This window comes from Onychomys torridus, chromosome 5, assembly GCF_903995425.1.
Source record: "Onychomys torridus chromosome 5, mOncTor1.1, whole genome shotgun sequence".
Classification (NCBI taxonomy): domain Eukaryota; kingdom Metazoa; phylum Chordata; class Mammalia; order Rodentia; family Cricetidae; genus Onychomys; species Onychomys torridus.
In genome coordinates, this window is record NC_050447.1 from 84,944,661 (window position 1) to 84,958,376 (window position 13,716).

Here is a 13,716-nt window from a genome sequence, read left to right on the forward strand (position 1 = left end):
CAAACAGTTCCACATCTGGGGACCAAGCATTCAAATACATGAGCCTGTGGGGCCATTCTCATTCAGCCACCACCATTTTTTTCTTTCTTCTGAGCTTGGTGAATGATGGCATTTTATATGTGTTTCTTTGATTACAAGGGAGATTGAATACTCTCTAGTTGGGTACTTCTATTTAAGCTCTTATTCATGTTTGTTGTGGTTACTAATCAGCATATTTCTTTTTCCAGTGCATACTACTACCACCTACCTTTTCTTTGGCTCACCTTGCATATAGTCATGCCTGTGTTTGGGAGGCATCCCTATACCCTTGGCCATCTGTATTGGCCCTGTTACTCTTAAATTTTGTCTTCTTCAGTAGTAAATAGCATAGGATAGATCTGAACCCTCCAAGACTGTCGAGGTGCAGGAGATAGGTAGACCAATTTGACCTAAAACTCAAAAATGTACCTATGTCTGCCTCCACCTCCTTAATGCGAGGGTTAAAGGTATGTACCAACCCCTACTGAATACTACATAAAAATTTTAAGCCAAAATTGTGGTAATTTTAATATATTTTAAAAGATGAATTCAAATTGGAATTTGTACTCCTATAATGATGAGACTTTATTTTTGTTTATGCTATATGTATGTGTTCATATGTGCATGCATGTGTGTATAGAGACCAGAGGTTGAAAGCAGACGTCTTCCTCAATTGCTTTCCACCTTATTTTTTGAGGCAGCATCTCTCCTTGAACCTGATGGTCATTAATTCAGTTAGGCTGGCTGGCTAAAGAGCTATAAGTATCTACCTCTCTCTGACACCTCTCTCCACTAAACACTTGTATTATAGATGATTGTGAACTCTCTTGGCATTTTACCTCTGGAACTGAACTCAGGTTCTCATACTTGGGTGGCTGGCACTTTACCAGTGGAGCCATCTCCCATTCCTGGGAAAAACCATCATCAAGCACAGTTCTGCATTCTGTGTGTTTGTGTGTGTGTGTGTGTGTGTGTGTGTGTGTGTGTGTGTGTGTGTGTACGTGTACATCTTTATAGTTTCTGGATTTCTCTTAAGGCAACTCTGGGCTGGAGAGATGGCTCAGGAAATAACCGTGCCTGCCTCTAAGCATGTAACCTGCCTCCAAGTATGTAAGATGTAGATGTAACCGTCTTGTTAAATAAGAAACACAGAGCCAATTGCAGAGTTAAAAGCCAAGAGGTCAGAGCAAGAGCTGAGAGCTAAAAACCTTACCCTTCACTGCTTTACTCTCAGCAAGAGGCCTACTTTCTGTATCCTGTCTTTTATATATACTTTCTGTTCTGTTATCTCATTGGTTGTAAACCCAGCCACATGACCTCCTCGTCACTGCCTCTCTGTACAGACCTTCAGGTCTTCTATGGTTGGTATTGAGATTAAAGGCGTGTGTCTCCATGCTGGCTGTATCCTTGAACACAGATCCTCTTAGCTCTGCCTCCCAAGTGCTGGGATTAAAGGCATGCACCACCATCGCCCAGCTTCTGCTATGGCATGGTCTGACCCTAAGGTAACTTTATTAATATACAAATAAAATCACATTTCAGTACAAATAAAATATCACTATATTTCCCCTTTTCTATTTTAATAAAAAGGAAAAAAAAAGTTATAACTAATATAAGAAAAACTATATACAAAAGTACAATAACTATATACCACATATACAAGCAATAAATACCTAAAAAATGTTTCGTCCATTTGTAATTGACAAATTCAGAGAGAATAATTCCATTATATATATATATATATATATTAACAATGTCCAGTCCAGTAACATTTGATAAACTCAGGCAAAAAATTTTCATTACTTATCCTATTCAAAACAAGTAGTTCCTTTTTAAAAGTAAATTCCATAATCTCCCTTTTTTATCTTATCATATCCATATTCTCTCTTTTCTTTTCATAATAGATTCAATAATCTACCTTTTGTCATTTTTATATCTTTCCCCTTTTTTTTCAGAGTAGATTCAATCATCTACCCATTTATCCTATTATTTCTTTATCTTTTTCTCAGAGTAGATTCAGTTATCTACCTCATATCTATATTCTCTTTTTCCTTTTTTTTTAAACAAAAACTCTGAATCTAATCTCCTTGTTCAGCTTTTTTTTTTTTTTTTTGACCATTAACAATTAACAACTTGTAACCAACCATCATAAACAATGACAATATCCAAAGCTCATTAAATGACCAAAACCCTCCCATCCCACCTCTTGGGAATGTGGGCATCATTTTCTTAAAATTACTTCCATCTTTAGGGGATCCTAAAAAGAAAATTTTTGGGTTAATTGTCAAGTCCTGTATCATTTGTCCAGTCTCTGCTTAATGGGAAAGTGCAGGGCTGTCACAAGTCCTTATTCGAGTAGTCTGTCAAGCTGGATCATCTCAGCTAGCCATCTCAAAATTTTTCTGAGTAGTTTGTAGTCCAGAGTCGATCTTTCTGTGGTGTTAATCAGCTTAATGGCTTTATCATAGTCCATGTGGAATCATCATTGTGGGATCCTGTCATCTTTCTGAAGATTTCAAAGTCGCTGTTAGGCATGATCATGGTTCTCTGAAGACTTTTTTTTTTTTTTCCTCTGTGGTTTGGAGCAAACACAGTCTGATAAATGTCTGTCTTTTGGAACAATGAACTTTCTTCCCTAGAAGAGAAAATCTTCACAGCAATTTCTCCCCACCAATTATCTTGCCAAACTTTTCCAAACTGACCTTTGCCGATGCTTTCTTGTAACACAGTGGTCCTGGCAATTCTTCTCTGAACAAGCAGCGGTAAACCCTTCATCCCAGGTCATCACCGTAGTCACCAACACGATGAGAAATAGCCAGGGACTTGGAGCAGCAGCCACTGCCTCCATAGTTCCACCACTGTTTGTGGCTTGGGCCTGGCCGAAGCTTCTAGGTTGGCCTCAAACTTGGGATCCTCCTGCCTCTGCCTTCTTCAGTAAATCCAACCAAGGTGCCACCACAACCTTAGTTCAATTCCTAGGTCCTACATAGCGGGAGAGAACCAACTCCCCCAGTTTACCCTCTGACCTGTGCACAAGCACCATGGCATGCACATGCCTATATACCCACACATAAATAAATTTTTAAAAGGGCAATTTTATCCCGAGAGTATACAAATGTATACAAATTTGCTTCTATTATTTCATAGTTGTTTACTGGTTTTGTGTGTATTTTGAGGTATATAACAAACCTAGAATTTGTGTTGTTTTTGTGTTCTTCTAAGCTAATAACAAAGCATGCCACAAAATATATTATCTTGAAATGCCATAATGCATTGACTTGCTCAGCAAAGGTTTATTTCATTCTTCCTGTTTGCCTGGCTTAGGGCAAACAAATTGTATTATCTGGAAACAACAGTAATGGGTAGGAGAAAATACCACATGGATAGTCTCAAGCAAGTCTTCTGTGAGGAAATGGCATTTCAACTGAGACCATGATGACAGGAAAGGCCTACTATGCATAAATCTGGGAGAAGAGCATTCGGGAAGAAGGACTGAATTAAGAAAAGGTCAAGGCAGCTCCAGCCAGACGCTATGTTCTTGGAGCATGGGAGTGAGTAGGAATTAGACCACATGGACTTTGTAAACCAGGTAAAGTTTGGTTCTTATACAGAAGGGTTTTGTCACTTTGTTCTTTTGTATATAACAAAATTCAAGATGATCAATTGAACATGTGAGAGTTTTTCCTATAAGAGAAGGCCAAAATGGTGATTCAGTGATGCACATCAGCCATCTTCATCCTTAGGTTTTCATCCTCAAGAAGACTCCATGTCTCATATTGCTGCAGGAAAATGGAGCTCTATTTCTCATATTTGTAAATGAAACTTCCCATGCATATCACTCCTTGGAATGTAGCCACCTAGCCACACTTAATTATAAAGGAAGCTAGGAACTATAGGTTGGGCACATTGCTATTTCCAGTGACATACAAGTTCTGTAAGAGACCAGTGAGGTAGCTCAGTGGGTAAAGAAAGGCACTTGCTGCTAGGCCTGGTAACCTGAGTTCAATGTCTAGGACTCACATGGTAGAAAGAAAGAATTGACTCCTACAAGTTGTCCTCTGACTTCTCCATGGGTGTACACACACACACACACACACACACACACACACACACACACACACGCGCGCACGCACGCACGCACGCACACACACTATAAAGACATTCTATAAGAACAGGTGACTGGGAAGATGGTTAACCAACTGTGTCATAGAAAGAATGTGAGCTGGTACTTGTTTCAAAAACTGCCTGACTTATGTGTGGACACAGAGACAAAGACCTGAACATTTCTTGAGAGTGACTGAGTTGTTGTTCCTGCAGGCCAATAGAAGAGAACGCTTGAAGGGTAATCAGCGATGACAGTGGCCAACAGTAGAGGAGCGTTGATAGCTTGGCGGATACTTCCAAAGTGCTGCCTACAAGAAACCATGGAATTCTACCAGATCCCTTTCTCATTCCATCAGAATAGTGTTCTTATCCTCCTTATATAAAAAAAATATATAGAAACTCTGGCACCAAGAAGTCAGTAACTCACCCATGTCTTCACAGGTGACTCACAGCCAGCACTGTGGCTCCAGAACCTGCTTGTCCCTGGCTGCTGAGAGGGAAGACACAAGAACAAAAAATGTGGGGTTGGGTTGGGAATATTGAAGCATTAGTGGACGACAGTTTGGGAGCTGTAGATGGAAGGGTAATTGTGTCTAGAAAGATATTAAGATGGCTAGTATTACAGAATGTGTATTGATGGGAAGCATCTGGTAGAGTGAAAAAAGCTGAGAAGACAGGTGTGTAGAAGCAAAGATTGCTGGTTGCTGGCTCCAGTGCTGAGGGCCTGTAATGAATAAATCTTTAGAAAGCTTTCTAAATCTTTAGCAGGCTGAAGATAATGGTGAGTGCTACAGCAGGTAGCCTGTGCCAAGAGCTAGGTTCAGTCACCAGCACTGAAAGATTGGATACATGGAATCACATGGCATGATATGAAATGCCTGCCACAAGCTCATGTATTTGCATACGTGGTTGGTGCCTAGCAGTTGTTGCAGGTTATGGAATCCTCTTAGGTTAGGGCCTGCCTGGTGAACCTGGGTTACAGTCTAGCACAGCTTCAATCTGGTTCTCTGGGACCTTTTCCTCAAGAGGTGGAAATCTGCTGTCATACACTCATCAACAGGGTTGTTCCTGTCACCACACTCTCCCTGAGGTGATGTTCTCTACCCTCCACCACTGGTCAAAGTTCACCTTGCTTCCTTTACATTGCTTCTCTCATGGTACCTCGTTGTAGTGACGAGAAAGTTAACGAACACAGTGACATTTTAAGATAAGTCCTTATCATTTAGCACAAGCCCTTGAAAACCATCCAAGATGTGTGTATCAGCAGTATTGTTTCACTGCCCAGAATCAGTATTTTATGGTAGTGCAGTACCAGAGTTAGGTTCAGTCATTCATTTATTGTAAGACATATTTGTTTCTGGTCAGTGGCTTGTTAGTAGAAATAAATCTACTATAAGCATTTTTGTATAGTAAGTGTGGTTTTGAGCCATCACCTGGATTCTCCATGACTTCCTTTTGACATCTTATTTATTTCAAGTTCTTCAGTTGCATATATAACTCATTTATTGTTAACATACCTTTTAAATAGTAGACACATTTAAACAACATTTTCCTTAGTGTATAGTTTACCTATGAAACAGGTCTTGTAATGGTCCAGACTGTACTTGAACTCTTGTGCTTAAGTCCCTCAAGGAACTGGGAGTATAGGCACACCTCTCTGCACCCAGTTCTAAACATCTTAGTGTCCAGTATTTTTTAAATCATAATATCAGTTTTAATTATATTTATTAGTGGGAACTGTTTTCAAGAGTGAATCTAATTTCATGTTGTATGAACTTCTAGAGTTGTTTTTTATACTGTAAATTTAGTTTATAATTGTTATAGTTACAGAATATGAAACATGAAACCTTGGTACTTTTTGGTAACTATTAAGGATTTCTTGGCCAAGAATTTGATTTGGTTTCTGTTTTGGCTAATTTTTTTTTTTTTTTTTGTCTAACTTATTTTGCTAAGAGCAGCCAAGGTCAAGAGCAGTTCATCTGGCATGCTTGTGTATGTTTTTCTTAATTATGGTTTCTCTTGCTGTGATAAAAGACCATGACCAAAAGCAACTTAGGGAGGAAAGGGTTTATTTCAGCTTATAGCTGATTGGTAGCTTTGTGTTACTAAAGGAATGGAAAAATATACCAGATCTAGTCTTTATTGTTTCCATCTTTTATCATTGTCTAGTTTAGTTACTTAGGGCTTCTATGTGTGTAATCTAGTGGTAATACCGAAACTGTTCTGCTGTTTTATTACATTTTTAGTATAATTTTCATCTTGTAAAATGTATAACTAGTATAAATATAAAGTGCAATATGGAGACCAACTACTGAAGTCCTACTTGGAGTGTGGGTATGTGTACATGTGTAATACACATGTGTATGGCATGACTCCCTATTGAAGGCTTCTTAAATTTCTGTATAAACTAGCCTTGATAATAAAATTTAAAATAAATGTTGATTTTTCTATCCCACCTTTTGAAACATTTTTGGAGGAGAAACAAAATATGAATCCAGGCATTTAGATTTGCTTTCAAGCTCTACTGAGTTTCTTGTGTTAAGTAGAAGCAAAGGCAGGAAAGAAAATTACAACTCAAATTTGTAATGGACTTGACAAGGGAGTAGACTTGGTTGCACTATTCAAAGAGAAGACATAGAACAGCTGTTGAAAACTCCACTGGAATCTCCACTAACAACACCCTCAACGAAAGCACATCTTATCCATTTATGTTGCTCTGGATCCCACCCTACACTGGCACTTCTGCAGAGAAAGACAGTATTTTTGCTGTCGAGATGTTGCAGAGAAGATGGTCAGGAAGTCTCAGAGTCAATTTTAATTCGCTATTCTCCACAGTGAAATTTACCTATGAGCTTTGTAAAGTATATGTTAAGGGCAAACTTCAGCATGTCCTGTCAGGATATTTTTCTGTACAGTCAGGAGCAGGATTTGGCCGATGCTATGTCTAAATCCATGTAATGATTAGTTACTCAAGGAGAAACTGTTTTATTCCTTTCCCATGCATGTGCTATGTGGCCATGAGAATAGAGTGAATATTTAAATGTATGTAGCTATACGCAGAAACAAGGGATCACTGCTATTGATGAGGTGGCATGCAAAGCTTGACTTGGTCACTGTAAAGGGAAATCATATACCAGGAAGAGTTGGCCTTTTCTGAAGAAATCCATGCCATGGTCATGAACTCTTTATTTTCCCAATAAAAGAGAAGGGGCATGGGTGGGGGATGCCACTCAGTAAGTAAAGGGCTTTTCATAGAAGCATGAAGACCTAACTTTGGTACCCAGAGCCCACATGAAAAACGCTGGGCATGGTAGCTCGTGCTCACAATCCTGCAGCTCACAGGCCAAATGGCTAGCCTAATTGCCAGGTCCATGCTGGTGAGAGACCCTGTCTCAAAAGCAGGGGTGGTTGACCTCTGGCCTTCACATGCACACACGTGTTCAGGAACATGTGCCACCACGCACCCACATACTCTCACAGAAGGAAAAAGAGGAAGGGCAAACATGCAGAATCCTTTCTAAAGGAGATCTTCCCGCCGTCCAGGAGGTGGCGGTAGCTGTTCATGACCCGAGTGAGCCCCGGGTGAAGGCCAAGTTCAAAGCAGCTGAAGACACTGTCCAACTGAGAAGTTGCACAAGTGCGTGCTTGCCGTTGCCAGATTTCTTCTGTGACTGTTGTTTTTCTTCTTGGTGAAGCCCATCTATGAATCACCATTTTGTTAGCACTGGGCTTTTCTGTTCTACAGTGGTTGTTGATGCTGAAGACAGTGACTTAACTCAAAGGAAGCACAATTAACCTTGCGTATTGGAGGAGGGGATGGCTTGCTTTCTGTGGTGTGTTATTAGTGTTTGTCTGTTTGTGTAGGGTTTGGTGAGCCACTGAGTTTATTTAGGATTGCTTACAGAAACATGGGCAACTTAGAGAGTTTTGGAGGACTCGATAGAGGCATCCCCAGGTAAATGAGGGCTCCATCGGTGTTTTGTAAAACTGAGTTACTTTAGGAGTTGAAATTATTTCACTTGTCCATGAAATCCATTTTTAAAGATTAAAAATGAGATTATACCAGGCTTCTTTTTGTGAGAGGAGAGAACTTTTCTGGAAACACTTAATGTGTTTTAGAAACCGTGTTTCATATTCCAGCAGATTTTTAAAGTGAATTGTTGGGTGATTTTGACTCCAGTATATTGAATATATTTCATTCTAACAAGCTTCCTTCTCCAAATGATTCAGACAATGAGACAGTTCTGTCCTTGTACACCTCATCAGAGTTTGGCAGCATCCCCTCTTCCCCTTTCTCTTCCTTTGCTAATGACTGTTTCTGGGCCGTGACAGGCATCCTTGGTGTGAGTGTCCTTTGATGTGAGAATCTGTTTAGGAAGCCCCAAAGTCTTGTCAGCTAACATTTACAACCACCTTTATTTTTTCTTTTATTGAGACAGGGTCTCATATATAGCTCTGGCTAGCCTGGAACTCTCTATTTAGAGCAGGCTACTCCAGATAGTACAGACAAGCCTGCCTCTGCAGTGATTAAAGGCGTGTGCCACCACATCTGGCCCTCCACTAGAATTCTTTATCACACTTGCCAAAGAATATGATTAAAATATCCTGTTCGAAAAAATATTTTAAAAATAGGAAAAAAATCTTGGTTTTGTTGATAAAGTTTACATTGTATTGCTGATAGTTCTACTTCTTTAAGTTTTCTTCAGCAATGACTAGTTACAACCCCCACTCCCCACTTTGTGTTTTTTTTGGTCACGGAAAAATCAGGCTGCAAGAGCAGTTTCTGCCCCCTCACCCAGCAGTGTGATGCACTTGTTATAACTGGTGAGCCCACACTGACACATCCTTACCCATCAAATTCTACAGTTTCCATTAGGCTTTGAGAAGTGTTTAATGTTATCTATCTGTCACTGTAACATCATGCAGAACAGTTGCACTGTCCTGAACGTTCTCCATTCCATTCTTTGCCTCCATGCCTGGCAATCATGGGTATTGTTACTATATCCTGAGATAGTGGCAGTGCTGTGTTTTCCTATTGGCATCTTTTGCCAGGTAATCTGTCTTTAAGTTCTCTGAATCTTTCTCAATCTCCAGCTGTACAACATTTTATGTATGTGCTTACCTGCGAAAGAACATCTCTGGTGCTTCCAGATGCCAACATGCATGAATGAAGCTGTTTGCCCAGACATATGCTTTTAATTCATTCGGAGAAACACCAGATTATTGATTAAAATATTAAGGCTACTCCACGTAGTTAAAAAGGAGGTTTATTTTGTGGGGTAACTTAAAAGTGAAGGGATAGGTTACAAGGTCTGGGAAAGGTATGGCACAGTCCAGCGGTGTTCTCTGGAGAACTCCACTCGGTCTACCTCCAGCATCCAGAGTCCAGGAACCAAGAGAGCTCCCTCATCTGGGACTCGGGTCTTCAGGGGTCCTCTCTCGGCTCCGTATTGTAGGCGTGACAGTTACCAAGGCCTCAAAGAGGGTTGGAACTTCCAGATCAAAGCTGGAATGGCTACCCACTATACCAGATGGACCTAACTGTCCTCCTATGGCTGGGCATTTTGTTTTCTCACTGATTGAAGGCACTAGAATTCTTGCTCCTCCTTCTTGCCAGGCCACAGTACCGTCAGTGCTTCGCATAACGGCGTTCTAGTGGGTGTGTACTGCTGCCTTACTGTCCTTCTGATTTACAGTTTTCAATAACATGTTGACCGTGTTTTTATTTGCCTGTTATCTTTGCGTACACTACCATCCTTGAGCCATTTTTTCAGTCATGTTGTTTGCTTATTGTTGAGTTATAACAGTTTTTTGCAGATTTTTTAATAACAGTTCTTCATCTGAGTATTTTTTATGTGATTTTTCTCCCATTGTGGAGTTTGTCTTTCCATTTTCTTGACTGTTTCTTTTGCAGAAAGAAAAATATAACTTTAATAAAGTTTAGATTATTCTTTCTTTCATAATTGCTATCATTTATGTTCTATCAAAAGTCACCTGGGCCCAGTGGTGGTGGCGGCGGCGGTGGTGGCGCATGCCTTTAATCCCAGCACTCGGGAGGCAGAGGCAGGTGGATCTCTGTGAGTTGTAGGCCAGCCTGGGCTACAGAGTAAGTTCCAGGACAGGCTCCAAAGCTACACAGAGAAACCCTGTCTCGAAAAACCAAAAAAAGAAAAAAGAAAAAAAAAGAAAGAAAGAAAGAAAGAAAAAAAAAAAGTCATCTGGATTTTCTCCCATGATATTTTTAGAAGTTTCATATCTTTTATTTAAGTCTGCAATTCATTTTCAGTTAACTTTTCTTAGGTTATCAGGTCTGTGGTCTTATTGTAACATATAATACTGTATTTGGTTGCTGTCCCTGGGAGGCCTGCTCTTTTCTGAGGGGAGATGGAGGGAAAGACTGGGAGCAGGGGAGGGAGGGAAAACTGCAGTTGGGTTATAATATGTAAGAGAATAATAAATAATTTTTAAAAAGATATCAAGTCTGTGTCTACAACCATCTTTTCACGTGGTTGTCTAATTGTTGCCATTTCTTGAGAAGATATTTTTATTTTTTTAAAGATTTATTTATTTATTTATTTATTTATTTATTATGTATACAGAAGAGGATGCTCATTACAGATGGTTGTGGGCCACCATGTGGGTGCTGGGAATTGAATTCAGGACCTCTGGGAGAACAGTCGATGCTCTTAACCTCTGAGCCATCTCTCCAGCCCTGAGAAGATATTTTTAAATTGCGTACCGTTCATCTAAAACCAGTCAGCTATATTTATGTAGGTTTTCTTTTCTTTTTCTTTTTTGAGACTTGATCTGTCTTCATAGTTCTGGCTGTCCTGGCACTTGATATGTAGACCAGCTAGCTTCAAACTCAAAAGATTGGACTGCTGGAATTAAAAACATGCACCACCATTCCTGGCCTATGTTTATTTTTAACCTCTTCCTTCTGGTCCAATCGATGTAATCTGACACTGATATTGCACCGTCTTCAGTACGTCTTCCTGGTCTCTGGGAAAGGCTATTTTCTCGTCATTGAGGATCATATTAGTTGTTTATTTTTGGATATGGTTTTTATTAAGTTAAGGTATTTTCTTTATATTCCTAGTTGCAGAAAAGTTCATTATGAATAAATGTTGGATTTTATAAAATGTTTTTCTGTAACTATTAATGTGATCAAGTCATTTTTCTTCTTTAGTATCCTGAAGTGTTAAGTTGCACTTATTTATTTTTGAATCCACCTTTATGTTGAACCTACCTGTACACCTTGGATAAATTCTACTTGGTAATGATATCTAATTTATAGTAGAATGCCACAGTTTGGATAATTTATAGTGAGTAGAAATTTATTAGCTCATGGTTCTGGAGGCTGGGAGGTCCAGTTGTCTGACAAGACCTTCTTGTTGCATCATAACATGGGGTGGGAGGGGAGGGACAGAGAGGAACAGAGAGGAAGTGACTCCCAAGTAGAACCCCAGATCATCATTTTATAAGGAGCCCATGCCTGTAGGAACAATGTCTTTTCTGTGATGATGGCCCTGTGCCACTTTTTAGTTCTGAGCCCATGTGAGCTAAACACCCTTTGAAGGTCTCACCTTTCAACACTTCTTTTATACAATGAAAATATACAAGGAAAGTGAATACTCAAGAACATATATCTATAGTCAAGAGACTCCTACCCTGAGAGGACACTGGTGTTAGCAGACAAGACCTCAAAAGTAACTGTTGTGAATATACTCAAAGACTTAAAGGAAAAACATCCATAATGAATACCCAGATGATCACTGCATGAGAGGTTTATCATGATAAAAGGAATCAAGTTAGGCTTCAGAAATAAGAGTGTGAAACAGGATGCTTTCTGAACAGGCATCCCATGGATTAGTTGAGGGATAAGAAACAATGGTGCACTGAAGATAAGCCAGTAGGAAGGACTCAACCTGAGGAACAGTAAAAACAAAATCCTAAAATGACCAAGATGGCAGGGACCTGCAGGATAAACCATGTGTAATGAATGTGGGATCTGAGTCCCAACTGAGGAGAATGAGGATGGAGAAAGGTAGACAATGCAGTGCCTGAGCAAGTCCAGACATAGTGTAATTACGGACTTAGTGTCTATAAACAAAAACTCAAGACAAACATTCAGAGAACTTTGCTAAAGTAAAATGCAAAGAAAGACACACATAGATGTATAATAATTCTAAAATCAAAATCTGGAGAGAAAATCTTGAAAACCCATATATGGTATAAGATCTTATTTCTCATCAAAATGATAAATGCCAGAGGTAATAAAAGAGCTACTAAGTAAAACTTTAAAGTATGTTTACTCCACGTCATATATCTGCTGGGGATGCTGTGAATGTGTTGTTCTGATTGATAGATAAATAAAGTGCTGATTGGCCAGTAGCCAGGCAGGAAGTGTAGGCAGAGACAAGGAGAGAGGAGAATTCTGGGAAGTGGAAGGCTGGGTGAGAGAGACACTGCCAGCCGCTGCCATGAGTAGCAACATGTAAGATACCGGTAAGCCACGAACCATGTGATGACTTATAGATTAAAAGACATGGGTTAATTTAAGATGTAAGAACTAGATAGCAAGAGGCCTGAGCCATTAGGCCAAACAGTTTAAATAATATAAGTGTCTGTGTGTTTATTTGGATCTGAGTGACTGTGGGCCCTGGCAGGACTGGAGATAACTCCAGCTACATATATCCATCTAGAGTGACATTGTATATCCATCTATAGTAACATTGCATGTCCATCTAGAGTGATATCATATATCCCTCTAGAGTGACCTTCAAAATGAGCTGAAAAGAGGAGCTTTGGTATAAATGGAGGCCGGGACATTTCTGTTGGCACACCTACACTGTGGCCCTAAAGGAAGTTCCTGAGGCCAGGTGATGACAGGTGGAAACCTGGAGTTAGGGAAGGAATGAAGAGCACTCAAGTTGTAGGTAGGTCTGAGGGAGGTACAGAGAAATACCTTCTTCCTCATTTAAAAAAGTGTGTATTTTTAATTATGCATAATTATATGCCGTATATTCACAACAGCAATTCATATAATATATTCCTATAAAGAAAACCTTAGACCCAGATAATTTCAGTGATTTCTGAAAATACAGAATAATTTCTTAAACTAAACTTAATGAAATATTTTTAGAAGGTTGAGAACAATCCATTGCTTTTCAGAAACCTTCATTTTGATCTGCAGAATCCTGTTAACAAAAGCTGAGAAAAACATGATTACAAATCAGTCTTCTTTATGCATGTGGAGGTGATCACTTCTTGCCTTTGCTTCCCTCAGTGATGGACTATTTAGTACCTATAAGCTGAAATAAAGTCTTTCTCCCCGCCCCAACCCCGCAGGTTGCTTTTAGTCGTGATGTTCATCACAGCATTATAAGGCAAACTAGGACATATGAAAACTTACACTTTTGTTTAGCTTGAGAATAGGGTCTCACTATATTGCTTTTGTTGGCCTGGAATTCATTATGCAGAACAGGCTGGCCTCGAACTCACAGAGATCTGCCTGCCTCTGCCTCCTGAGTGCTGGGATTAAAGGTGTACACTGCCTTGCCTGGCAAATGGGAACTTCTTAATTTTCTAAAG